Source organism: Canis lupus, chromosome 7 (genome assembly GCF_003254725.2).
Source record: "Canis lupus dingo isolate Sandy chromosome 7, ASM325472v2, whole genome shotgun sequence".
NCBI lineage: Eukaryota > Metazoa > Chordata > Mammalia > Carnivora > Canidae > Canis > Canis lupus.
Window position 1 is genome coordinate 29093378 of NC_064249.1, and position 25564 is coordinate 29118941.

At 37.4% G+C, this 25564-nt stretch overlaps 1 protein-coding gene and 1 long non-coding RNA gene across 22 annotated transcripts in view; one reads left to right on the top strand and one right to left on the bottom strand.

Moving 5' to 3' along the window:
- The window catches only part of NME7 (NME/NM23 family member 7), a 262510-nt gene that overhangs the window by 221816 nt on the left and 15130 nt on the right, over positions 1-25564 (top strand). The gene's annotated exons all lie outside the window — the stretch shown is intronic.
- Positions 1-25564, bottom strand: part of LOC112648672 (uncharacterized) — a 54931-nt gene that overhangs the window by 24536 nt on the left and 4831 nt on the right. For 6 of the 16 annotated variants that reach the window (XR_007411924.1, XR_003129202.3, XR_003129203.3 and 3 more), the window contains exon 3: positions 25358-25552. This is a non-coding gene — a long non-coding RNA (uncharacterized LOC112648672). Of the gene's footprint in view, positions 1-9931; positions 10077-17569; positions 17802-19711; positions 19921-25357; positions 25553-25564 lie in introns of those variants that run through there. The other 10 variants (XR_007411920.1, XR_003129195.3, XR_007411921.1 and 7 more) reach the window with 5 other exon arrangements.

Below are 25564 nucleotides of genomic sequence, written 5' to 3' on the forward strand. Positions count from 1 at the left end.
TATAATTATGTGTTGCAGTTCTTTGTCTCCTGCTACAGTTTTTGTTTTAAAGTCTATTTAGTCTAATACAAGTATTACTAACCTGGCTTTTTTTGTTTCCATTTACATGGTATGTTTTTACATCCTTTTACTTTTAATCTATATGTGTCCTTAGGTCTGAAGTGAGTTTCTTGTACACAGCACATAGATGAGTCTTATTGTTTTTAATCCCTTTAGTAATTCTGTTTTGGGATTGGAGCATTTAGTCCATTTCTATTGAAAATAATTATTAATAGTTATGTACTTACTGCCATTATGTTGCATCCTGGGTTTTTGTTTTTGTTGTTGTTGTTTTGGTTTTGTGTGTGTGTGGTTCTGCCCTTTTCATTTTACCTTCTTTTGCTCTCTTCTCTTGTGGTTTGATGGCTTTTTTTAGTGTTGATGGCTTTCTTTAGTGTTATGCTTGGATTCCTTTCTTTTTATATTAAGTTCAAAACATTATAGGGATCCCTGGGTGGCGCAGTGGTTTGGCGCCTGCCTTTGACCCAGGGCGCGATCCTGGAGACCCCGGATCAAATCCCACGTTGGGCTCCCGGTGCATGGAGCCTGCTTCTCCCTCTGCCTCTCTCTCTCTCTCTCTCTCTCTCTCTCTCTCTCTCTCCCCCTGTGTGACTATCATAAATAAATAAAAATAAAAAAAATTATAAAAACACTAAATTGTTAGTCTCCTGTCCCCATTTTATGTATATAATGTTATATCTTACATCTTTCTGCGACTAATTTTTTAGATATAATTGCTTTTACCAATTTTGCATTTTAATCTTCACATTGGCTCTATAATGGCTAATCTATACCTGTATTATATGTTTGCTTTTACCTGCAAAAATTTTTTTCATAATTTTTTTACTTCTAGTTATGGGCTTTTCTTTCCACTTAAAGAATTCCCTTTAACATTTTTGTAAGGCTTCTTTAGTGAAGGTGAACTTTTAAAACTTTTGTTCATCTGGGAAATTATCTCTCCTTCTGTTCTTTCTTAAAAATTTTTAAAAGATTTATTTATTTATTATTTTAGAGAAAAAAGAGCAAGCACATGTGATGGGGAGGGGCAAAGGGGAAGGAGAGGGAGAACCTCAAGCAGACTCTCCACTGAGCATGGAGTAGGGCTCAGTCTTATGACCCCAAGATCATGACCTGAGCCAAAATCAAGAGTTGGACTCTTAACCAAGTGACTCAGGCACCCCTCTTTTCTTCTATTCTTAATGATAATATGGCTGGGTAGAGTATTCTTGGTTGCAGGTTTTGTCCTTTCAGCGCTCTTTGCTGACTTGCAAAGTTTCTGCTTAAAAATCAGCGGACAGCCTTATGAGGTTTCCCTTGTATGTAACTTTATTTTTCTCTTGCTGTTTTAAAACTTCTCTCTTTAGGGGATCCCTGGGTGGCGCAGTGGTTTGGTGCCTGCCTTTGGCCCAGGGCACGATCCTGGAGACCCGGGATCGAGTCCCACGTCGGGCTCCCGGTGCATGGAGCCTGCTTCTCCCTCTGCCTGTGTCTCTGCCTCTCTCTCTCTCTCTGTGTGACTATCATAAATAAATAAATAAATAAATAAATAAATAAATAAATAAATATTTAAGAAAATTAAAAAGAAATTCTCTCTTTATCATTACTTTTTGGCATTTTAATTATTATGTGTCATGGTATGGACATCTTGGGTTCATCTTGTTAGGACTCTTTGTGCCTCTTGCACTTGGATGTCTGTTTTCTCCCCCCGGGTGAGAGAAGTTTTCAGCTCTTCTTCAAATCAGTTTTCTGCTTCTCTCTCTCTCTCATTTCTGAGATCCCTCTAATGTGAATTTGATTAAACTTAATGATGTCACTGAGTTCCCTTTAACCTATTCTCATTTTTTATTATTATCTTTTTTCTTTTTGCTATTCAACTCAGTTGCTTTCCATTTTTCTGTCTTCCAGATCACTGATCTGTTCTGAATTCTTTAACCTGCTGTTGATTCCTTCTAGTTTATTTTTACTTTCAGTTATTCAGTTTTCAGCTCTAACTGGTTCTTTTTTATACTTTTTATGTCTTTGTTGAAGTTCTCACTGAGTTCATGCAATGTTTTCTCAAGTCCAGTGAGTATCTTTATGACCATCACTTTGAATTCTATATGAGACATGTTGCTTATCTCTATTTCATTTATCTCTTTTACTGTGATTTGTCATGTTCTTTCCTTTGGGACACATTCCTCTGTCTTCTCATTTTGTCTGTGTTTGTTTCTACATTAGGTAGGTCAGGTGCATCTCTTGGTCTTTAAACTAGTATCCTAGTGTAAAATGGGTCCTGTGATGCCCTCTAGCACACTGCATCCTGGTCACAAGAATCAGGTGTTCCAGGTGTGTCTTCTGTGTGGCTGCATGCACCTTAGTGTTGGGGCCGAGCTGTGACTGCCTTCAGCCCAGACAGCTGCAATGATCTACTTTGTCTACTGTAGGCATCTTGGGCAGGATTTGGTTTCTGCCCTGTTGAGACGCCTGATGCAGGCCTGTGGTCTCATTGGTGGACAAAGCTGGTAATCAAACTGTCTCCAGTTATCCTCTCTGCTGCAATTGTGGGTATACCAAAGGGCAGGTCTTGCTCCTTGTATGGACAACTGAGTCTCTAGTTGGTGGATGGGGCCAGTAGTCAGCCTAGCTATCTGCAGATAGCCTCTCTAACACATTTGCAGGATGCCAAAGGGCAAGCCTTGCTCCCTATGCAGCCAGCTAAGAGGCCAGGCTGCTGGAACTGTGGGCACACTAGTGAATGGAGTTACCTCTCTCTCCCTCCCCAGGGCAGGAGTTACTTTGGAGTGGCTCTGATCCCAGGGCTGCCTTAAGGATATGGTGGGGCAGGAGCTGCTTTGGAGGGATGCCTGTTGAGGTGGGAAGATTGGACGGGGTGGGTCAACAGGGGAACATTGGAATAGGTACATTGTGCTAACAGGGCAAATGAAGTGTTGGTGCTGGCTGCTACAAGTGTCCAGCTATGTAGACTGGAGAGAGGAAGGGTAATGATGCCTGCCAGCACTTTCATCCCTGGATAACTCTCTTGAAGGTCCCTGCCCCTCTGGCACATGTTCTAAGATTAGTCAGTAACTTCATACATACTCCAGGTGCTTTTCAAATGACTGCTTCTGTACTGTGTTTTGGGCTTGATTGTTTTCCATTCTGTCTCTCTAAGAACAAGGACTCAGTTTCTCATTGCCCTTCAACTCTCCCAGGATTAAGTCCACTGATTTTTAAAATTCTGAGTTAAGCCCTGATAATTTTCAAACCTCCTAAAATTAAGCCCCAGTGGTTTTGAAAGCCAGATGTTACAGAAACTCATCCTCCCAATGCCTGTACCTAGTGTCTGTGGAGCCTGCTGAGGGGTCTGATCCCCTGCTTCTCCATACTTGTGATATCCTTCCTATTTGTGGTTAGTCTTGTCAGGGATTTGGTTCCCAACTGTGTGCCCAACCCTCCTACCCTTTTAAATATGGCTTCCTCTTTACAATTAACTGTGGAAAGTCCATTATGCTGACCTTCAGGTCATTTTTAGAGTTACTTGCATAGATGTAGCTATTATCTTGGTGTGTAGGTGGGATGAGGTGAGCTCAGAATCCTCCTTTCCCTGATTGATCCCACCTTATACAGGCGGGTATAAAGTCATTCACTGTAGACCTAGGAAATAAATCAAAATTTTATTTTGGAAAGATTGGTTAATTAATAACTATGGAAAATCCACATAGAATAAATAGATACAAAATCATTGGACTAAAAATAACCTTAAAGGAACATTTAAGAATCTCTAGGCATTTTGTTTTAGCACTTTCTCATCCTCCCTGCCTATTCCCTAGTAGTGATTCTCAGACTTCAGCTGAGGCAGAATCTGCTAGAGGGCTTTTGAAGCCCACAGATTACTGAACCCTAAAGTTTTTGATTGAGTAGATCTAATCTGCATTTCTAACAAGGTCTCAGTTAACACTGATTCCATTGGTCTAGAGTACCACACTTTTGAGAACTACTGCCCAAAGCCAAAAGCCACTGTACACCCTTATACTATTAAGTTGAATTGTTTGTTCCCTTGGTTAATTGTTCTCAGATTTGGATTTCGTAGACTAGGAACATTTCCAAAAATAAACCAAGCAATGAAAAACAGTAACAAACTCCACATTGAAGAGATATATAAAAATCAACTTTTAAAAATCTACCAAATAAGGACATTAAAAACAATTGTTTCTCATCATCACCGTCATTTTATTTTGAAAAGACATTTATTTGCCAGTCTTTTAATATAGAACAATGGACTGTCTCTTCAACTGGGTAAATTCATCTTTACTCAAAGCTCAACTTTGTTGCTATGCCATGCCAAGGACATGATAGTGAAAGCAATTTGCTGCAGGTACAGGCAAAAACATGGTTGCACTTTGTAGGTAATTTTTTTAAGGTTATTTATTTTTATTTATTTATTTGAGAGAGAGAGATGGGGAGAGAGAGCATGAGCAGTGGGGAGAGGCAGAGGGAGAAGCAGACTCTCCACTTAGCAGGGAGCCTGACACAGGCCTCGATCCCAGGACTCTGATATCATGACCTGAGCCAAAGGAAGACACTTAACTGACTAAACTACCCAGGCTTCTGCATTTTGTAGGTAATTTTAAATCAATAATAGAATCTACTAAAAATTTGTCTGCTTTATATTTTCACCATGCCCAGGTAGTTCCAAACAACAGTGAGAATATATTGCCCTCTATCTGAGATCGACCACTACTGCCTAGCTTGTGGTTCACCACTGCTTTATTGCCCTAGTTTTTCCCATTTTGCCAGAGGATAGTAAAATGTCATCCTGGACCAGCATCACCTGGGGAATGGTGGACAGAAGCCACTGGGCTAAGTTATATGTGATTATGGAGTCTTTGGATTCTTAATTATACTGAAACTTGATATGGAAAACAATCATGTTTCTTAGGTCAAAAAAAAGTATAAATTATTTGAGATTTCTTTAATCTTGAGAAGTGATTTTGTCCATGTTAAAGAAAATTGTACAAATTAAAAAAACACATTAATAATATAGAGGTCAAAAATTCTTTTTTCAATTCTCTGGAGAGGAAAATCTTCTATTACTTGTACCACCTAGGCTCAGATATGATACATAGGTATGAATGTAAATGACTCTATTTAACTATGACTAACTGACAAAGGTAGAATATTCTAGAGACACTTGGGTGGCTCAGTGGTTGAGTGTCTGCCTTTGGGTCAGGTCATGATCCCAGGGTCCTGGGATCAAGTCCCACATCAGGCTCACCACAGGGAGCCTGCTTCTGCCTCTGCCTCTCTTCTGTGTCTCTCATGAATAAATAAATAACATATTTTTTTAAAAAGGTAGAATATTCTAATTCCAAGTAGAAAGCCAGAGATTTTTCTGTAACACTGAATTCAATATAATATGAAGAATTAAAAAGTGATTTTGTCTCTTTAATCTATGACTGATTTTTAAGTTACTGAAATGTGTGTGTATACATTTTATTTCAGTTTTATTAAGTCAGTATAAGAATATGCACTCATTTCAGTAGGTGTTGTTTTCAGGACACAAATATTAGATAGTCCCAGTCATTGAGGAATTGAAAGGTTAGCTAGAAAATGAGATAAATGCACGTATAAAGTCAAATTGTAATATGCAATCAAACACTAGCATAAGAGAATGTTGCTGGACAATGAGTATATGATGAAATGTCAGAAACATGACAAGTGAAGGAGAGTTTAGTGAAGAACAGTATGACTAGCTGAAGAGATGAATCTCATTAATGAAATAGAATTTCTTGAAAAGGGCCTGAAAGAATAAGGTAGATTTTTATATACAGAGAGGAACAGAAAATGGCAGGCTAGTTTTGCCTAAATCATTGAGTTGCCCAAATCTAGTTAAAGTGGAGAGTTCTTTTGGTACTCTATGGGAGATAAATTTGGAAATGTAAATTAATGTAAATTAAGCCTAGATTATGAAGGCATCCAAAGCCTTTCCAATGACAATATTGAACATTGGGATAATGATGATAAAAATAGTAACTGCAATTTATTGAGTAGTATATACCAGCCACTGTGCTAAATGGTTTTCCTGCTCTATCCACAAATCCTTCAGGGCAGCTCCTATTATCTCCATTTTACACTTAAGGAGAGTAAGGCTGCCATAGTTTTCTGAAATGACTTGTACAGCACCACACTGCAAATAAGTGAGAAAAGTTAAAATTCAAACCTAAGTCTAAGTCCCAAATCGTACTTCTATCAAGCAAAGTAAGTTAGGGATGGCAAAAAGGTTTCAAGTGGCAATTCTTGACTTACTGATAAAATTCCAAGACCACAACTAAACTGACAAAAGTATGCTGTGATGGGATACTGATGTCTGCCATAAATGAGGAGAGGAGTGTGACACACAGTGGCTACATAAGCTCTCAGAGTCATTAAAGATTTCTCAGTAGGGCAATGATCTGATCAAGTGGAGTTTCCAAGACTTGAATCAGGCAGCAGAGTTAAAGTGAACAGACAATAGGAGTAATGGAAGCACATAGTCCAGTCATCCAATGAGAAATCTCAAGGATCTAGTGGCCTAAAATATTTAGAAATATTCTTCTACTTCAAGAAATCCATTTCTGGGGCACCTGTGTGGCTCAGTAGTTGAGTGTCTGCCTTTGTCACAGGTCTGTATTCCGGGGTCCTGGGATCAAGTCCCACATTGGGCTTCCCACAGGGAGCCTGCTTCCCCTTGCCTAAGTCTCTGCCTCTGTGTGTGTGTGTCTCTCGTGAATAAAGAAAGAAAATCTTTAAAAAAAAGGAAAAAAATCCATTTCTGCTAGAAAAGGTACAATTCTTGAAATGAGATCCATCTCCTCCTCTAATCTATTCTCAGCGAGAACTGTGACCTTGCATATTTTGTTCATTGCTTAATTTCCTGGTGCCTAGGTGCTCAATACATTTTCCTTAAATAAATCTAGTAATATTAAAAGTAATGATTAAAACAATAATAAGAACTTAATTTGTGCCAGACACTGGGCTAAGTGTTTTCAGTAGGGCAAGTACATCTGGAGCCAGACTATCTGGGTTCAAATTCCAATTTTGCTATGTATTAGCTATTTAAGCAAGTAACTTAAACTCTTATGCCTCAATTCTCTCATCTTTAAGATGAGATGAGGATAATAATAGTACTTATTTCAGAGGATAGTTCCAAGAAATAAATTAGTTGATGCAAGCATACCTTTGGTTCTTGACCACCACAATCAAGCAAGTCAAATGAATAATTTTGGTTTTCCAGTGTGTATAAAAGTTATTTTTACACTACATTATATCTATTTAGTGTGCAATAGCATTGTCTAAAAAATGTACATACCTGAATTTTAAAATACATAATTGTTAACCATCATGTGAGCTTGCTACAAGTCATAATCCTTTTGCTGGTGGAGGATGTTCCCTTTATGTTGATGGCTGCTGACAGATCAGCATGATGGTTGCTGAAGGTTTGAGGTGGATATGGTAATTTCTTAAAATAAGACAACAATGAAGTTTGCCACATGGATAGATTCTTCTTTTTGTGAATGACTTCTCTCTAGCATGTGATGCTATTTGATAGCATTTTACCCACAGTAGAAATTCTTTCAAAATTGCACTCAGTCCTCTCAAACCCTGCCACTGCTTATAAGTTCAATTTAGATAATATTCTAAATCCTTTGTTGTCATTTCAACAACCTTCACAGCATCTTCACCAGGAGTAGATTCTACCTCAGGAAACATTTTCTTTGCTCCTCCATAAGAAGCAATTCCTCATCTGTTCAAGTTTGACCCTGAGATTGCAGCAATTCAGTTCCATCTTCAGGCTCCTGCTAGTTTTCTTGCTCTTTCCACCACATTTGCAGTTACTTCCTCCACTGAAATCTTAAATCCCTCAAAGTCATCCTTGATGATTGAAATCAACTTCTTCCAAAATCCTGTTAACGTTGATATTTTGACCTCTTCCCATGAATCACAAATGTTTTGATGGCATGAGGAATCCTTTCCAGAAGTTTTTCAGTTTTATTTGTCCAGATCATCCCTATCTGTGGCAGCTGTAGCCTTGTGCAATGTATTTCTTAATTAAAAAGACTTGAAATGACTCCTTTATCCATGGACTCCAGAATGGGTGTTGTATTAGCCCTGAAAGCCACGCTAATCTTGCAGTACATCTCCATCAGAGCTCTTGACTGACCAGGTGCATTGTCAATGAGCAATAACATTTTGAAAGGAATCTTTTTTTTTTTTTTCTGAACAGTAGGTCTTAACAATGGGCTTAAAATATTTAGTAAACCATGCTGTAAACGGATATGCTGCTATACAGGCTTTGTTGTTCCATTCAGAGAGCACAGAAAGAGTAGATTTAGCATAATTCTTAAGGCCCTAGGATTTTTAGAATAGTAATTGAGCATTGGCTTCAACTTCATCACCAGTATCATTAACCCTTAACAAGAGAGTCCGGGTGTCCTCTGAAGTTTGAAGAGCCCAGATTATTGACCTCTCTTCTCTAACTATGAAAGTCCTGGAAGGCATCTCCCAAAAATGTCTATTTCATCTACATTGAGAATCTGTTGTTTAATATAACCACCTAGGTCACCTGGGTGGCTCAGTGGTTGAGCATCTGCCTTTGGCTTGGGTCGGGATCCTGGAATTGAGTCCTGCATCAGGCTCCTCACAGAGAGCCTGCTTCTCCCTCTGTGTCTCTCATGAATAAATAAAATCTTTAAAAATATATATATAACCACCTTCATTAATTATCTTAGGTAGATCTTTTGGATGACTTGCTACAGTTTCTAAATCACCACTTGCTGCTTCACTTTGCACTTGTATGTTATAAAGATGGCTTTTCCTTGAAACACGTGAACCAACCTCTGCTGGCTTCAGACTTTTTTTTTTTTTAACAGTTTCCTCACCTCTCTGAGCCTTTAGAGAATTGCAGGGAGTTAGAGTCTTGCTCTGGAGTAGGCTCTGTCTTAAGGGAATGTTATAGGTGGTTTGATCTTCTATGCAGATCACTAAAACTTCCTCCATATCAGCAACAAGGCTGTTTCAGTTTCTTATCATTCATGTGTGAACTGGAGTAGCACTTTTGATTTCTCTCAAGAACTCATTTGCATTCACAACGTGGCTGTTTGGCACAAGAGGCTTAGTTTTTGGCCTGTCTCAGCTTTTGACATGTCTTCCTCACTGAGCTTAATCATTTTTTAAATATAATTTTTTATTGAAGTTTGATTTGCCGACATATAGTATAACACCCAGTGCTCATCCCGTCAAGTGCCCCACTCAGTGCTCATCACCCAGTCACCCCAAACCCCCGCCCACCTCCCCTTCCACTACCCCTGTTCATTTCCCAGAGTTAGGAGTCTCTCATGTTCTGTCACCCTCTCTGATTTTTCCCACTCATTTCCCCTCCTTTCCCCTGTAATCCCTTTCATTATTTCTTATATTCCCCATATGACCTGCACCCCAATGTTCATAGTAGCAATGTCCACAATAGCCAAACTGTGGAAGGAGCCTCAATGTCCACTGATGGACGAATGAATACAGAAGATGTGGTCTATATATACAATGGAATATTACTCCACCATCAGAAAGGACGAATACCCACCATTTTCTTAATCATTTCTGCCTTTTGATTTACACTGAGAGGTATGACTCTTCTATTTACTTGAACACCTAGAGACCACTGTAGGGTATTAATTGGCCTAAATTTGATATTGTTGTGTCTCATGGAATAGGAAGATCCAAGGAAGGGGGAGAGAGAAGGGGAACAGCCAAATGGGTGGAGCAAGCAGAACATAAAATATTTATGAAGTTCCCTGTCTTATATATGGGCATGATTCATTGCACCCCAAAACAATTGTAATAGTAACATCAAAGATCACTTATGGCAGCTCACCATAACAAATATTCTAACAATGAAAAAGTTTGATATGTTGTGAGAATTTATTGAGATGTTGACAGAGAGACATGAAGTGAGCAAATGCTGTTGTAAAAATGCTTCAATAGGCTTGTTTGATACAGGGAGGCTGCAATTGTAAAACTGCACGTATCTGTGAAGCACAATAAAGTGAGTTATGCCTGTACATGCAAATCAATAAGAATAAGAGATGTTCAACAAATATCATTGATTTCTATATATTTATCTTTATTATAGTAATATTTACCATTACTTCACCTGTGGGAAAATAAATACATCAGAGCCAGAGGGAGGGCTGTTCTTTATGGTATACCCATTATGTGTCAGGCCTGTCACACTCTTTCACAAACCATATCCCAGTTCAGGTAAAACTCTTAAGTATGATTTCACTGTCAGAAAACACATAATTCTATTTTTACCAAATACAAAGAGTTTACCAATTACAAAGACCAGGCTTCAAATAATATGATTTTAAAAATAAAGGGAGCTTTTCTTCTTTTCATGTAGCTGTTTATGACTGAACATCAATTTATATTCCCTGGCAAGAAATCCAGAGATGCAGTTGCTAATCTCAATGCTGTAGTAGTTGAACCTGTGCTTTCATTTGCCCACCCTCATTCATTATATTAAACTCTATTGTCTGTCACTGGCAGTAATATGAAACTCATGGGTGATTCCTTTTTCAGCTGAGGTTTGAGAGGCAAGAGCTCAATTGAGCCCATAGGAAGAGGGTGACACATGTCTTGTTTAGATAAGCAAGACTTCCCTTAAGAACAAATAAAGCCAAAACTTCTTCTATCTGCACTGAATTATGCTTGGGTCTATTTTGTAACCTTTCACTATGATGATCTTCAATAATGCTGGCATATTAATTTAAGTGAATATGGTCAGTTCTTGACTGTTTACCATAACAGAGAAATGAAGAGGTTAACAAGTGCCCTTGATACGCAGAGAGAGAGAGACCAGCAACCATTTCTCCATTAAATTGCAACCTCTTCACCAAGTGACATGTTACGTTTTTGGTGATAAGTATCTAAGTGGACTGATTTGCTCTTTTGCTCTTAATTTTTTTTTTTCTTAGCCATCTCCTTACAGACCTCAAAATATTTGTTGTGGGCTTAAAATAAATATTTTATGATTGAATGAAGCTGATTCAGAACCATGAAGGAGGGACGCAAAGTCACAGACTAGAAAGAAATTAAAAGACATGATTCATCCCAGAACTATATAATCTAGATCCGATAAGATTAAATTTTAACCCAAGTCTAATCTTCTAGCAACAGGCAGAAATATGTAACTTAAACAGTAACCTGAGTTAAATGTTATTTAAAACTCATAAATATGCTCACCAGCACACTTATTTCTGATAATCCTAGAGTTAAAAGAACTTCCAGTGTATCATTGGTGTAGTATCTACTCTACATACAGCCATCCTTTACAGGAAAAAAGTACCAGCACACATGGAGGCACATAGCTTTGACCCTGATTTCAAGAGAGACAAACTGCCCTGTTGAATCTGAGAGATCAGGGTCCCTTCACCTGGTGTACCTGATAATACACTCACCTTACTATCTTAAGAGGCTGCTTGCTCACTTCATTTCCTGATGCTGAAAGAGTGAGGAGGAAAGTATAACCACCCACTCATTGTCCTTTGCTCTCTGCAGTTTGGCCCTGAACTCTTGTCTTTGCTCTGCACACTGCTTCATTTTTTTAACCAGTGGCTAAGCATGATCTGGATTAATAAGTAACTTTCAAGTGACTATTTAAAAGCCCTTAGAACATAGAAAAGAATCTAAAACATTAAATTCATCCTCTTTCATTCATAAAATATGATGGCTACTCTCATTTTTATTTCAGAGTAAAAGTTGCTAAACCAGATATTTTTTGCCCATTAGACAGTTATAGACATTGCCAGGGTGGTGGTGGTGGTGGGGGAGGTGCATAGGGAGTTTGGGTTTGGGTGGGTTTTGCAAGATATAATTTTATTCCTGCCTCATCCTCCAAATCTCCCATCTGGAGATTCATATTTCTTGTATTTAAATATTTTTAGCCTTATTGTGTGCTAATATTACTAACTTCAACTTATTGACTGCACTCATACCCTCCCTTCTGTGTGGTACCTTCCTTTAAAACTTTTTATTTGAGTATAATTGACACACAGTGTTACATTAGATTTAGGTGTACAACATAGTGATACAATTTCTCTAAACATTATGCTATGCTCACCACAAGTGTAGCTACCACCTGTCACCATACAACACTATTACAGTACCATTGACTATATTCCCTGTGCTGTGCCTTTTATTCCCATGATTTCTTCATTCCATAGCTGGACGTTTATGCCTCTCACTCCTCTTCACCCATTGTGCCCATCCCCCCATGGTATTCTCCTCTGACAGCCATCAGTTCCCTCTATTCATAGGTCTGATTCTGCTTTCTGTTTGTTTGTTTATTCATTTGTTTTTTTTCAGATTCCACATGTGAGTAAGATCATGTGGTATTTGTCTTTCTCAGTCTGACTTACTTCATTTAGCATCATACCTTCTAGGTCCATCCATGTTGTTGTAAATGGCATGATCTTATCTTTTTTATCACTTTGTAATATTCCATTACTGTGTTTTATTTATTTTTATATATAAGTATATATAAATAAGTATTTAAATATATATATACATTCATCTGTTGATGGACACTTGGGTTGCATCCATATCTGAACTATTGTGAATAATGCTGCAATAAACATAGGGGGTACTATCTTTTTGAATTAGTGTTTTTGTTTCCTTTGGGTAAATGCCCAGTAGTGTCATTATTGGATCATATAGTATTTTTATTTTTAATTTTTTGAGGGACCTCCATACTGTTTTCCACAGTGGCTGCACCAATTTGCATTCCCATCAACAATGTGGGAGGGTTCCCTTTTCCTTACATCCTCACCAATACCTGTTATTTCTTGTCTTTTTGATACTAGTCATTCTGCCAGGTATGAGGTGGTAGCTCACTGTGGTTTTGGCTTATATTTCCCTGATGATTAGTGAAATCAAGCACCTTTTCATGTGTCTGTTGGCCATCTGGATGTCTTCTTTGGGAAAATGTCTATTCAGGTCTTCTGCCTGTTTTAATCAGATTATTTGGGGATTTTTGCTGTTAAGTTGTAGAATTGCTTATATATTTTGGGTATGAACCCCTTTATATATAATATATAATTGCAAATATCTTCCATTCAGTAGATTACCTTTTGTTCTGTTGGTTTCCTTTGCTGTGTAAAAGCTTTTTATTTTAATGTAATCCCAATAGTTTATTTTTGCTTTTGTTTCCTTGCCTGAGGAGACATATCTAGAAAAACTGTTGCTCAGTTGATGTCAGAGAAATTACTGCCTGTGTTCTATTCTAGGATTTTTATGGTTTCGGGTTTCACATGTAGGTCTTTAATCCAGGTTGAATTATTTTTGTGTAAGATGTAAGAAAGTGGTCCAGTATCATTCTTTTGCATGTTCTTTTGCATGCTATCCAGTTTTCTAAACTCCATTTATTGAAGAGACTGTCTTCCTTATTGCATATTCTTGTCTTGTCATAGACTAATGGACCATATAAACATGGGTTTATTTCTGGGCTCTCTGTTCTGTTCTCTTGATCTATAGGTCTATTTTTATGCCAGTACTAGTCATGTTTGTGGCTAAGTTTAAAAGATAGGTATGCTATGAAATTTATTTGCATTAACTTCTTCGTGTCATCTGATTATTAATTTTGTATTTTCATGTATTTGTATGGTAGCCATATTAACTAGTTTTAGAAGGTACTTGCTCTCTGCCATGCTTTGTTCTAAGTGTGTGTTCCATGCATGAATTTATATAACTCTCAATGAAGTAAATACTGCCACCCCACTTACAGATAGGTAACTAAAGAATAGAAAGGTTAAGCCACTTTCCCACGGTCATACAGATGGAACATAGCAAAATGGGGATCAAACCAAGGCAGTCTAGATCCAGAATTTACATATTCTAGCCTTGTCACCTTTTTGTTATCATCTTAAACATAATGAGCATTACTTCTTGAGAGTTGATGATAGAGTGGTAAGTGAGAGCAGAAAACTAAACTTGAGGGAATATACACCAGAGTATTGAGAGGAGTATTTAGCCTCTCTCAAAAATAATTAGTACTAGATAAAATAATATTTTATCTCCATGAACTTCTGTTTTTAATCATGAACTTTTACCCTTCAGTTTTAGATGAAAAATATAAAATTATTTATTTCTAAAAAAAAAAAAAATCTCTCAACTAGCAGGTTACTATATTGCCTGCAGAGCTTTGGCTGTATTCTTGGTGAGTCCATGTAATTCTTGATAATCACATTCATTTTTGTTTAAATTTTACAGAATACCCAGGTAGTCCCAAATCATTACAGCATCCAAGTTTCTGTCTCATAGTGTAGATAGAGGCTAGGAAGACTTCCCTGGAAATCATGGTTGATTCTTTGAAAAATGATAGATTCTTTTGTTATTTGAGACAAATGGACAGTCTTGGACTTTTTTTCTCCCAATAATATTAAGTACTTTGTCTCTCCACTCCCCCTTTCCTCCCAGTCTTGATCATACCCTCACATTTCACATGGTAGCTCATATCACTTATACACTCTATGCCAACAATTGTGCTGCAGAATTTAGTCTTTTTATTTTTAAATTCCAAACAACAAAAATGATGGCTTCCATGTTTGTTGTAAGCACACTCTTACAACAGTGTTTTCACTGAACTGTTTCCACTGTTCACTGGAATGAGGCCGGGAGAGGATGTCAGCATATCGATTCTCCACAGGGGGTGGGGAGGGGTTAAAAATGGTTCTTCCATGGAAGCTTCTGTCCCTTGCCTCCACCTTACCCTCACCCCACCCACACTGTGCTGCAATAACTGGCCATATGACAGCAAATAAATCTGTCATAAGAGAGGAGTTCCAGAGTTTGTAAAACAGAAATATGTCTTGGCTATCTCATTGGATCATTCCCAACCATTTTAAGAGTCCAGTATGCATCATGCTTATAGTCTGTTGTGTAATGAATGGTAATCCTTCCAATGATAATTACTGGTCCCTGTTGGCATTAACTGTAGAATTACAAATAGCTTAATCTGCTGGGTAAATGACAACTGCAGGTTAGAAACAGCAAAAATAATTTATTTGCTTGAAATATCAGTGTACGGAACTCTCTGTGCAAAGTTCTCTCCATTTGTTACACATTAACTTTTTGGTTACTGTACAGTCACCATCTGAGAACTAAATCTGCTGCTTACTATTCCTGATGCAATGAGAATTGTAAAATAGTGCACAGCAATAGCACACAGCAGGGTATTGAACCTTTATATAAGGACATCATAATGGCACATTTTCTGACTATTTCCTTCAAACCATTTTAATAAAGAATCCATTGTTCTATTGACTACATGATGATTTTCTGTAACAGATACCCATAATGACATTGATATCTTAGGATGGATTTTTTTTAGGGTAAAATAACTATATGTTTTCTGTGTTAACAGCCTTTGTTGATGATTGTACATTGCAGATATTCAGTTTATTTACAGGTATTCCAATCTGTCTTCCCATTTGAAGGATATTATCTATGAATTCTCTTAGCTCTTCTACCATTAAGTTTGGTCCTTTAGCAGACAGTTTAGGTTAATTTACATTTATTAAAGGCCTGTTTCTGCCATTCACTGTTCCACACAGTAGGAATAGGGGTATCTAAGAAGTGAGCCTTACACTCAAAGAATTTAATATTCTCTAGGAAAGACTAGATAATTTTCACATCATGAAATAATGCGAGGAAGCTGATTTTCACTAGGTGTCATGGGAGCCCCTATTAGGTACTCATTGCCCAGGACCAGAGTCAGGTAAGGATCTTAGAAGATATGAGCTCTGCTCTGAGTATTGGAGGATAGATTTTTTTTAAAAAGGTAGAAATGACATTTCATGAAGAGGAAATGGTATGTGTGCTGGGAAGCCACATGGAGGTTCATCTATTAGAGCTTAAAATATTAGAAAATGGTAGATGAACTTGGAAAGGTAGCGAAGGATCAAGTCAGTTGATTGTTTTATGCCATATTCAGGAGCTTGAAATTTATTTATTTAGAGTTAGTCCATGGACTAATTGCCTGAGATTGTTTGTAAAATGTTGTGAATATATTCATTTTCTTAGAAAAAAAGCATTCAGAGCTTATATTAGATTCAAAGTGTTCCATGATCCAAAAATTCTTCAGAATATTTGCACCAAAAGATTTTAAGTAAATGACCATATTACTCATTAATTAGAGGAATAAAAGCATTACTACATTCACATTTCATATCATAAGAATTTGGTATACAGAACTATGTTAGTCCAAAGATTATAGTTGCCAGGAAATTCCTGTACATAGCCAAAAGAAAACCATAAATTCATTCATTGAACAAATGTTTAACTGAACCCAAATCTTCTTAGATCATTTGTCCTTGAAATCATAGAAGTTTTTCCAGCCTCTCCAACAAGAGTGTCAGATCTTGATACCAGTTATTCATAAATGGCCAGTGCCACTGTGGTAAATACTGAGGAGACAGTGGTGACCAAAAAAGATACCGTCCCTCTTCAGAGCTTAGAGTCTAATGAGGAAAGCAGACATTAATCAGATCATCACAAAAAGAAATAAGCAAGTTCAAACTCATCAATTCCGGGAGTAAAAGATAGGATGAGATATAACAGGGAAACCTGACATAAAGAGGGATTAGGGAAGATTTTCTTGAACAAATGACATGTGAACTGAAACCTGAAGTAATCAGTATCAACTGGGGAATAAGATAAAAGAGACTCCAAACTCCCAAGCTCTGACATGAAATATAGTGGAGAGACTAGCAAGAGTGGCCCTGGAGAAATGGAAGTTGCGCCATTTTCAGAGTATGGGTCTTTGTCCTAAGAACAATGATGAGAGGCATTGGATAGGGGGAACAGGCTGTCCTTTTTAAGAGATATGATATGATATGGTCTGTCCTTTTTAATAGACAGGACTGATATGATATGATATGATCAGGTCTGTCCTTTTTAAGAGATCTCTCTGGCTGCGGTGTAAGAAATTGACTGAAGAAGGACAAATTGGCAAAGATATAGAATGATATGTAAGTGTAACAACTTTACACTTATCGATACTATGTACTTTAGTTGATGGGTTGTTATAAATCTGCTTTAGTTCTCCATGTGCAAACTGATGTGCTCAGCATTCTCTGAGCGTAGACTTTCCACCAAGGTACTGAGAAATGGTCCTTTGAGATCCAGGGGCTGTCCCTCCAGTCCTAACTGCTCCCTGAGTGACCTCGACACACCACACATATCTTGCATTTCTGTGTGTGCCATGAGATGACAACACTTGAGATATTCTGCTTGAACTCCCTTTTTTCTGCCCTAACATTTCATGGCTCTACATTTTGAGGAAATCAGATTCATATCTAAGCCCCTTGTTTTTGCCAGTTAGGAAGGCAGCTCATCTAAGATTGATTGCATGGCTTTGTCTTCAGATCGTTGGTCTCCTAGCCAATAATGTTAGGGTTTCTAATTATGCCATACTAACTATCTTTATCTCCTCAGGAGTCAGATGGTGGGTTTTTATAATTACCAGAATTGCAGGTGCTTTTCCTTTTCCTTTACTGATGACCAGAAGTGCATTTTATCCTTTTTCAATGACCAGTAGAAATGTATTGCTCTAAAATTTTAAATATCTTTTTACTAAAACTTGAAGCTTGAAGACTTCTGAGAAGTGACTTCCCAGGAGAACAAGACTTCTTGTTTTGTTCTAAGCTGAAAATATTGCAAGTCCAGCATTTCTGTTTCTTAAGTCAGTTCAAAGTCTGTAAGCATATAGAAGTGATGAGTGGAAAGAGAAATTAGCTGAGCTCTCAATAACTTCCACTTGACTTGAACTTGAGTTCAAAGGTAAATAAAAGTTTAAAGTTGAATATGAACTTTACCATGCCAAATTGGCTTCCCTTAGCCTTAATTAAAATATTAAGTATGAGGCAGGCCCATAGGTAATACCGTAGTTCTGAGCACAGGCTTTGGAGTCTAGTGATCAGAGTTCAAATCCCCAAATTCTTCACCTACCAACCTTGTAACTTAGGAAAAATTACCTTTTTCAGACTTATTTTCTCTGCTTGCAGAATAGAAATAGTGACATTTCACAGGAGGCATTAAATGAGATGATATATATGAAGAACCGTATCATTAAAGTTCAGTATAGAAAACAGAAACCACTCTAGGTGTTTTAAGAAGAAAGAGGTTAAATACAGGGAAAATCAGTGAGGGATGGAGGAAGAGGATGCCACAAGGCCAGTGCCTTTATACCACATTACCATAATTGTGATCCAGAGGTCAGGCAGCTATAGCTGCTGACATGACTGCCTCTCACAGCCATGACCCTGATAACAAGACACCGGCAGACTGAGTCCAGACACTGCACCCACATCCCTCTCTGCCTGTCTACCAGCATTTGCACCAATATGAGGATGGCCTTTGTCTTGCCTCTCCTAATTCCATGTAAACACAGCTAAATTGGTGGAGCCCAGTTTGTAAAAAGAGCCTTAGCTGCAAGGGAGTTTGGGAAATGTATTTTGTACCTTTCCAGCTGCCAAGCAGAAGGAGGATGAAATGGAACTTTAGAGACCCAGTCTAGTATCAGCCACGAGTATATAGCCCATGGTATGGCATACAACAAACACCCAGTAAATGATAGTTATTATTGGTTTTGCTACTGTTAGTGTATTAATAGCAGGGGTACCTGTATACATGGTACAGGTATCATGTACATATATTTGATTCAGGTATCACATAATTTACTATGTAAACTTCTATTAACCTTAAAGTTGATTTGCTTCTATTCTATTCCTAGGGTATGTACTAAGGATGCATTTAAATATAGATCTTCATCCATATTGTGAAGATCTATGATGTTATTTATAAGATCCCTTTTTCTTCCCATGAAGATGGTAGTAAATAATGAAACAAATTTCTGGGTATTGTCAATTCAGTTAACACAATAATCCACTTAAAATAATAGGATAGGATATGGTAGGACTTGCAGAATTCAAATGTAAACAGCTAGCTGATCTTTTTTTTTAATTTACGCATGAGAGACACAGAGGGAGAGGCAGAGACATAGACAGAGGGAAAAACAGGCTCCCTGCAGAGAGCCCAATGCTGAGACTCAATCCCAGGACCATGGAGTCACGACCTGAGCCAAAGGCAAACACTCAACTGCTGAGCCACCCACGGGTACCAACAGCTAGCTGATTTTACTAGGTGTCTAGACACAGACTAAATCTTCTTTTCTATAATAAACTGTAAATGTTCCAATCATTTTGAAATTATTTTCTAAAATAACCCAAATTATTAAATAATTTGTATCAATAGTGCCATGCTCTCACCACCATTAATTTCATTTTTTTCCTCTCACTTATTTTTTTCCCCACTCATTTCCTTGTATTCTGACATGGCTTTGGCACCCAGAAACCCCAATAACATAATGTCTGTGTATTTTTTCCTATTACCATTTTAGAATGAAAATAAAACCATAGAATAGTAGGTCAATTAAAGAGTTCCCTGGGTTTTTTTTTTTTTTTTGACTCAACAACACCTGTTTTCCAAATGCCCTTTTTCACCTAACAGTTCTTAGATTGTACTCTAATTTTGCTCACAGTATGGGAGATCTAATCAAGGTGTCTCATAAGAATATATCAGCACTTTTGCAATGGACTGAACATACCTAGGAGAGTAATTAGTTGAGGCGTTTGACTTGTCTTTTGAAGGTCAAGCAGACGGCATGTAATGTGCTTTTCCCTTGCATGTAGTTGGTGGCATAAATTTCCCTCTTAAATGACTTTTCTTTCTTTCTCTTTTTGTTTTCCAACCAATCAAATATAAAAAAGAAGGATGCGTATCTTCAGAGTCAGTATGAGAAACTGAAATTTATATCTTTAGGGTCAACAAAATTGAAAACATCTTTTATTCATGTATTTATTTAAAAATATTTCTTGGGGGATCCCTGGGTGGCGCAGCGGTTTGGCGCCTGCCTTTGGCCCAGGGCGCGATCCTGGAGACCTGGGATCGAATCCCACATCAGGCTCCCAGTGCATGGAGCCTGCTTCTCCCTCTGCCTGTGTCTCTGCCTCTCTCTCTGACTATCATAAATAAAAAAAAAAAAAAAAAAAAAAAATTTAAAAAATATTTCTTGGATACCTACTTAACTACATTTAAAAGAAAACTTTCGTCATTGTATTATTTCTTTGCATCACATTTTTTTTTAAGGACCTAAAATTCTTTGCCAAAAGCTTGAGATCTGTCCCTGGGGAAAGAAGGTTCAGTTTCTGACTTCATGGAGCTAACAGCCTAAGAAGGTGAAACAATTACACATAAAATGACAACGGGCAAAATTGGACTGTATATAATTTAATAGATCACATGGTACTAAATAATGAGTTCATGATCTGGCATTATGGACATTATGCTTTTTGTGTTGGTGGTGCTGTCGTAATTGTTTCTTAGAGCGGTTTTAGATTCACAGCAAAATTGAGTGGAAGGTATATCGATTTCTTAGGACCCTCCACGCCTACACATGCATAGCCTCCCCATTACCAACATTCCTTATCAGAGGTAGTACCTTTGTTACAGTTAATGAACCTAATTCACATTGGAGTTCACCTTTGATGTGCATTCTGTGGGTTTGAACAAACATATAATGACATGTAGCCACAATTATGATATCATACAGAGCAGTTTCACTGTCTTAAAAATTCGCTAGGTTCTGTCTATTCATCCCTCCTTCTCCACAACCTCTGACAACCACTGATTCTTTTTTTTTTTTTTTTTTTTACTGTCTCCATAGTTTTGCCTTTTCCAGAATGTTACAAGTTTGGAATCCTACAGCCTTTTCAGATTGGCGTCTTTCACTTAGGGAATATGCATTTAAGTTTCCTTCATGTCTTTTCATGGCTTGATAGACCACTTCTTTTTAGTGCTGAATAATATTCCATCATCTGGTTGTAGCACAGTTTATTTATCCATTTATCTAGTCAAGGTCATCTTGGTTTCTTCAAAGTTTGGCAAGTAATGAGTAAAATGCTACAAATATCTACATACCAGCTTTTATAAGGACATAATTTTTCAACTCCTTCAGAAACAAAGGAGTATGATTGCTGGATCATGTGTTAAGAGTATGTTTACTTTGGTAAGACACTGTCCAACTGTCTTCTAAGGTGGCTGTATCATCTTGCATTCCCATGAGCACTGAATGAGGGCATGTATGCACTACAGCCTCACCAGCATTTAGTGTTGTCAGTGTTCTGGATTTTGACCCTCCAAATAGGTAGTAGCATCTAACTATTGGTTTAATTTGCACTTCCCTGATGACACATAACATAAGGCATCTTTTCATATGCTTTTTTGCCATCTGTGTATCTTCTTTGATGAGGCGTCTAAGGTCTTTGGCCTATTTTTTTGTGTGTGTATTTTTTTATTGGAGTTTGATTTGCCAACATATAGTATAACACCCAGGGCTCATCCCATGCCCGGATGAGTGCCCCCCTCAGTGCCCGTCACCCAGTCACCCCAACCCCCCACCCAACTCCCCTTCCATTACCCCTTATTCATTTCCCAGAGTTAGGAGTCTCTCATGTTCTGTCACCCTCACTGATATTTCCCACTCATTTTCTCTCCTTTCCCCTATAATCTCTTTCACTATTTTTTATATTCCCCGAATGAATGAGACCATATAAGGTTTGTCCTGCTCCGGCTGACTTACTTCACTCAGCATAATACCCTCCAGTTCCATCCACATCAAAGCAAATGATGAGTATTCATCATTTCTAATGGCTGAGTAATACTCCATTGTGTGTGTAACCTGTATACATACATACACACACACACACACACACACACACACACACACCACAGCCACTCTGGAAAACAGTGTGGAGGTTCCTCAAAGAGTTAAAAATAGAGCTACCCTACGACCCAGCAATTGCACTACTGGGGTTTTACCTCAAAGATACAGATGCAATGAAAAACCGAGACATCTGCACCCCAACGTTTATAGCAGCAATGTCCACAATAGCCAAACTGTGGAAGGAGCCTCAGTGTCCATTGAAAGATGAATGGATAAAGAAGATGTGGTCTATCTTTTTAACTGGGTTGTTATCATTGAGTTTTAGAAGTTCTTTGTATATTTTGGATAACAGTACTTTGTCATGTATCTTTCACAAATATTTTCTCCCAGCCTGTGCCCTGTTTTCTCATTCTTTCGGCAATGTCATCACAGAGCAAAAGAAGTCCATCTTAACAATTATTTCTTTCATGGATTGTGCCTTTGGTGGTATATCTAAAAAGTCATCACCACACCTAAGGTCATGTAGGTTTTCTCCTATATTATCTTCTAGGGTTTTTAAGTTATGTGTTTTTGCGTTTAGGTCTGTGCTCCATTTTGAGGTAATTTTTGTGAAGGATGTAAGATTCTTTTTTTTTTTTTTTTTTTTTTTTTTTTTTTTGCATTTGGATGTCCAGTTCCAGCATCATTTATTGAAAAGACTGTCTTTGCTCCATTGTATTGGCTCTGCTTCTTTGTCAAAGAACAGTTGGCTGTATTTATGTAGGCCTGTGTCTGGGCTCATGTTTTGTTCCATTTATCTGTTTGTCTATTCTCTCATCGATGCACACTGTCTTGGTTACGGTAGCTTCATAGTAGACCTTGAAGTCAGATACTGTCAGTTCTCCAACTTTGTTCTTCTCTTTCAATGTCATGTTGGCTATTCTGGGTCTTTTGCCTCTCAGTATAAACTTTAGAATCAGTTTTGAGATTATTGATATCCACAAAAATATGATGTGGTGCACCTCTTCACATGCTTAGATGCCTTCTCTAACATACCTTCTTTCATGATATACACCACCAGTTAACAAGACTAACTGCTTCATTGTGTTTCCTTTGCTCCTTTGTCAAAGATCAGTGGACTATATTTATGTGTGTCTGTTTCTGGGCTCTGCTGTGTTCCATTGATCTGTCTATTCCTTTATTAATCTCACACTCTCTTGGTTACTGTAGCTTTATAGTTGGTGTATAGCTTCTGTATATCCTTCTTTCAAGGAATTAGTTCCCCTTTGATTTCTTTTGTCAGAGTTTTATAGATGCCCTCAAATAGATGTTTAACATATTTTGTTAGATTTATACCTATTTCTAGGTATAGTATACTTGTACTGTGTTTTTAATTTCAAATTCAACTTATTTATTGCTGGTATGTGAAGATGGGTAGTGACTTTTGTAGCTTAATTATAACCTGCAACCTTGCTGTAATCTATTACTAGCTCCAGAAGTTTTTCGGTCCAATTTTTTCAGGTTTTCTACATAGAGGATTATGTCACTTGCAAACAAAGCCATTTTTACTTTTCCTTCCTAATCCATATATCTTTATTTCCTTTTCTTGTCTGTTGCATTAGCTGGGAATTCCAGTATGATGTTGCAAAACAGTAGTGAGAGAAGATATTCTTGCCTTTTTCCTGATCTTAGTGGAAATGCTTTGAGTTTGTCACCATTAACTATGATGTTAATTTACTGTAGAGTTTCTTGGTGGATATTCCTTTTTTTTTTTTTTTTTTTAAGTAAACCCTACACCCAGTGTGGAGCTTAAACTCATGACCCCTGAGATCAAGAGCTGCATGCTCTACTGACTGAGCCATCAAGGTGTCCCTAAATATTCTTTACTAAGTTGAAGAAGTTCTCCTCTAGTTTCTAGTTTGCTGAGAGGTTTTTTTTTTTTTATCATGAATGTGTGTGGGATTTTATTAAATGCTTTTTTTTGTATCTATTGATATAAACATGATATTTTTTAGCCTTTTGATGTAATAGATTTCATTAAATAATTTGCAGATGTTGAACCAGCTTTACATACCTGAAATAAATCCCACCTATTTGTTCTTTATCCATCTTTTTATTTATTGTTGGATTTCTTTGTTCATATGTTGAGGATGTTTGCGTCTATGGTCACGAGAGATATTACTATGTAGGCTTCTTGTCATTCTCTCTGGTATTGGTATAAGAGTAATGTGGCTTGATAAAATGGTGAATTGAGAAGTACTTCCTCTGTTTTTATCTTCTGAAAAAGACTACAAAAATTTGGTATAATTTCTCAAATGTTTGGTAAAATTTATCAGTGTTTAGTAGAATTCTCAGATCTGAGCCTAATGCTTTCTGTTTTAGGTTATTCATTATTGATTCAAAATTGTTTAAAAATTGTTAATATAGGCCTATTTAGATCACCTATTTTTTCTTATGTGAGTCTTGGAAGATTGTCTTTTAAGGAATTGGTCCATGCCCTCTAGGTTGTCAGATCTGTGGGCATAGAGTTTTTCATGATATTTCTCTTATGCTTTTAATTCACATGGGATCTCCAGTGATGTTCCCTCTGTAATTCGTGATATTAGTAATTTTTGTTCTCTTTTTCTTACCTTGCCTGGCTAGAGGCTTACTGAATTTACTGATCTTTTCAAAGAAGAACCAGCTTCTGGGTTTGCTTATTTTTTTTCTATTGATTTCTTGTTTTAAATTAATTTCTGCTCTAATTTTTATTATTTTACTTCCATTTAGTTAGGATTTAATTTGCTCTTCTTTTTCTGGTTTCCTAAGGTAGAAGTTCAGATTAACATGTTCAGTTTAAGCCTCCTTACAAATGTAGGCCTGAATATTCACATCCTGAAATTCCTTCTGTTGTTATTATAACCCACAAATACACAATTGAGCTAGGGGTCCAACAATATAAGAGACACACAGATATACATGAAACAGTATTTTATAATACTAGTTATATCAAGTTCTCAATTTAAAAATATATTTCCCATATATTTCTGTATAAATATAAAAGGAGATCAGGATAGAAAAGGAGTTGAGAGGCTACAACATTTAGGACAAGTCTTATATGGAGGTGAATCTTGGCTAGACATTAAAGAAATTAAGAAAAAGTGAGCATTCTACAAAGCAGGAGTATTTTTTTTTTTTAAGATTTTGTCTATTTATTCATGAGAGACAGAGAGGCAGAGACACAGGCAGAGAGAGAAGCAGGCTCCATGCAGGAAGCCCAACATGGGACTCGATCCTGGGTCTCCAGGACCACGCCCTGGGCCAAAGGTGGCACTAAACCGCTGAGCCACCCAGGCTGCCCAGGAGGAGTATTGTGAATAAAAACACAGAAAAAGAAATGTACATATTGAAAGAAACATGGATACCCTTTGGACTGGAGTGAAAGGGCTCATGTAATAGGGAACAGGTGTGGTGAGTTTAAGTAAGAAAGCACTAGAAGAGAGAGAACCTTTAGTTTGGGGCTTAAGGTTTGGGATTTCACAAAGAGAATGTTTGTTTCATATAGCATACCTCAATGCAGGTTTATATAATCTGCTCCAAAGTCTTTTAAGGCAGATAGTTTTCTCTGTTCAGTGGCATGGTAAGTACAAAACTGGCCTCTCTAAATGGCAGAAGATTATGAGAAATTTGGAACCTTTGTGGAAGGAACATTCCTCAACCAGTATCTCATTCATCAAAAGAAAAGCACCGTCTGGTTGCTGACAACTATGGGAAACA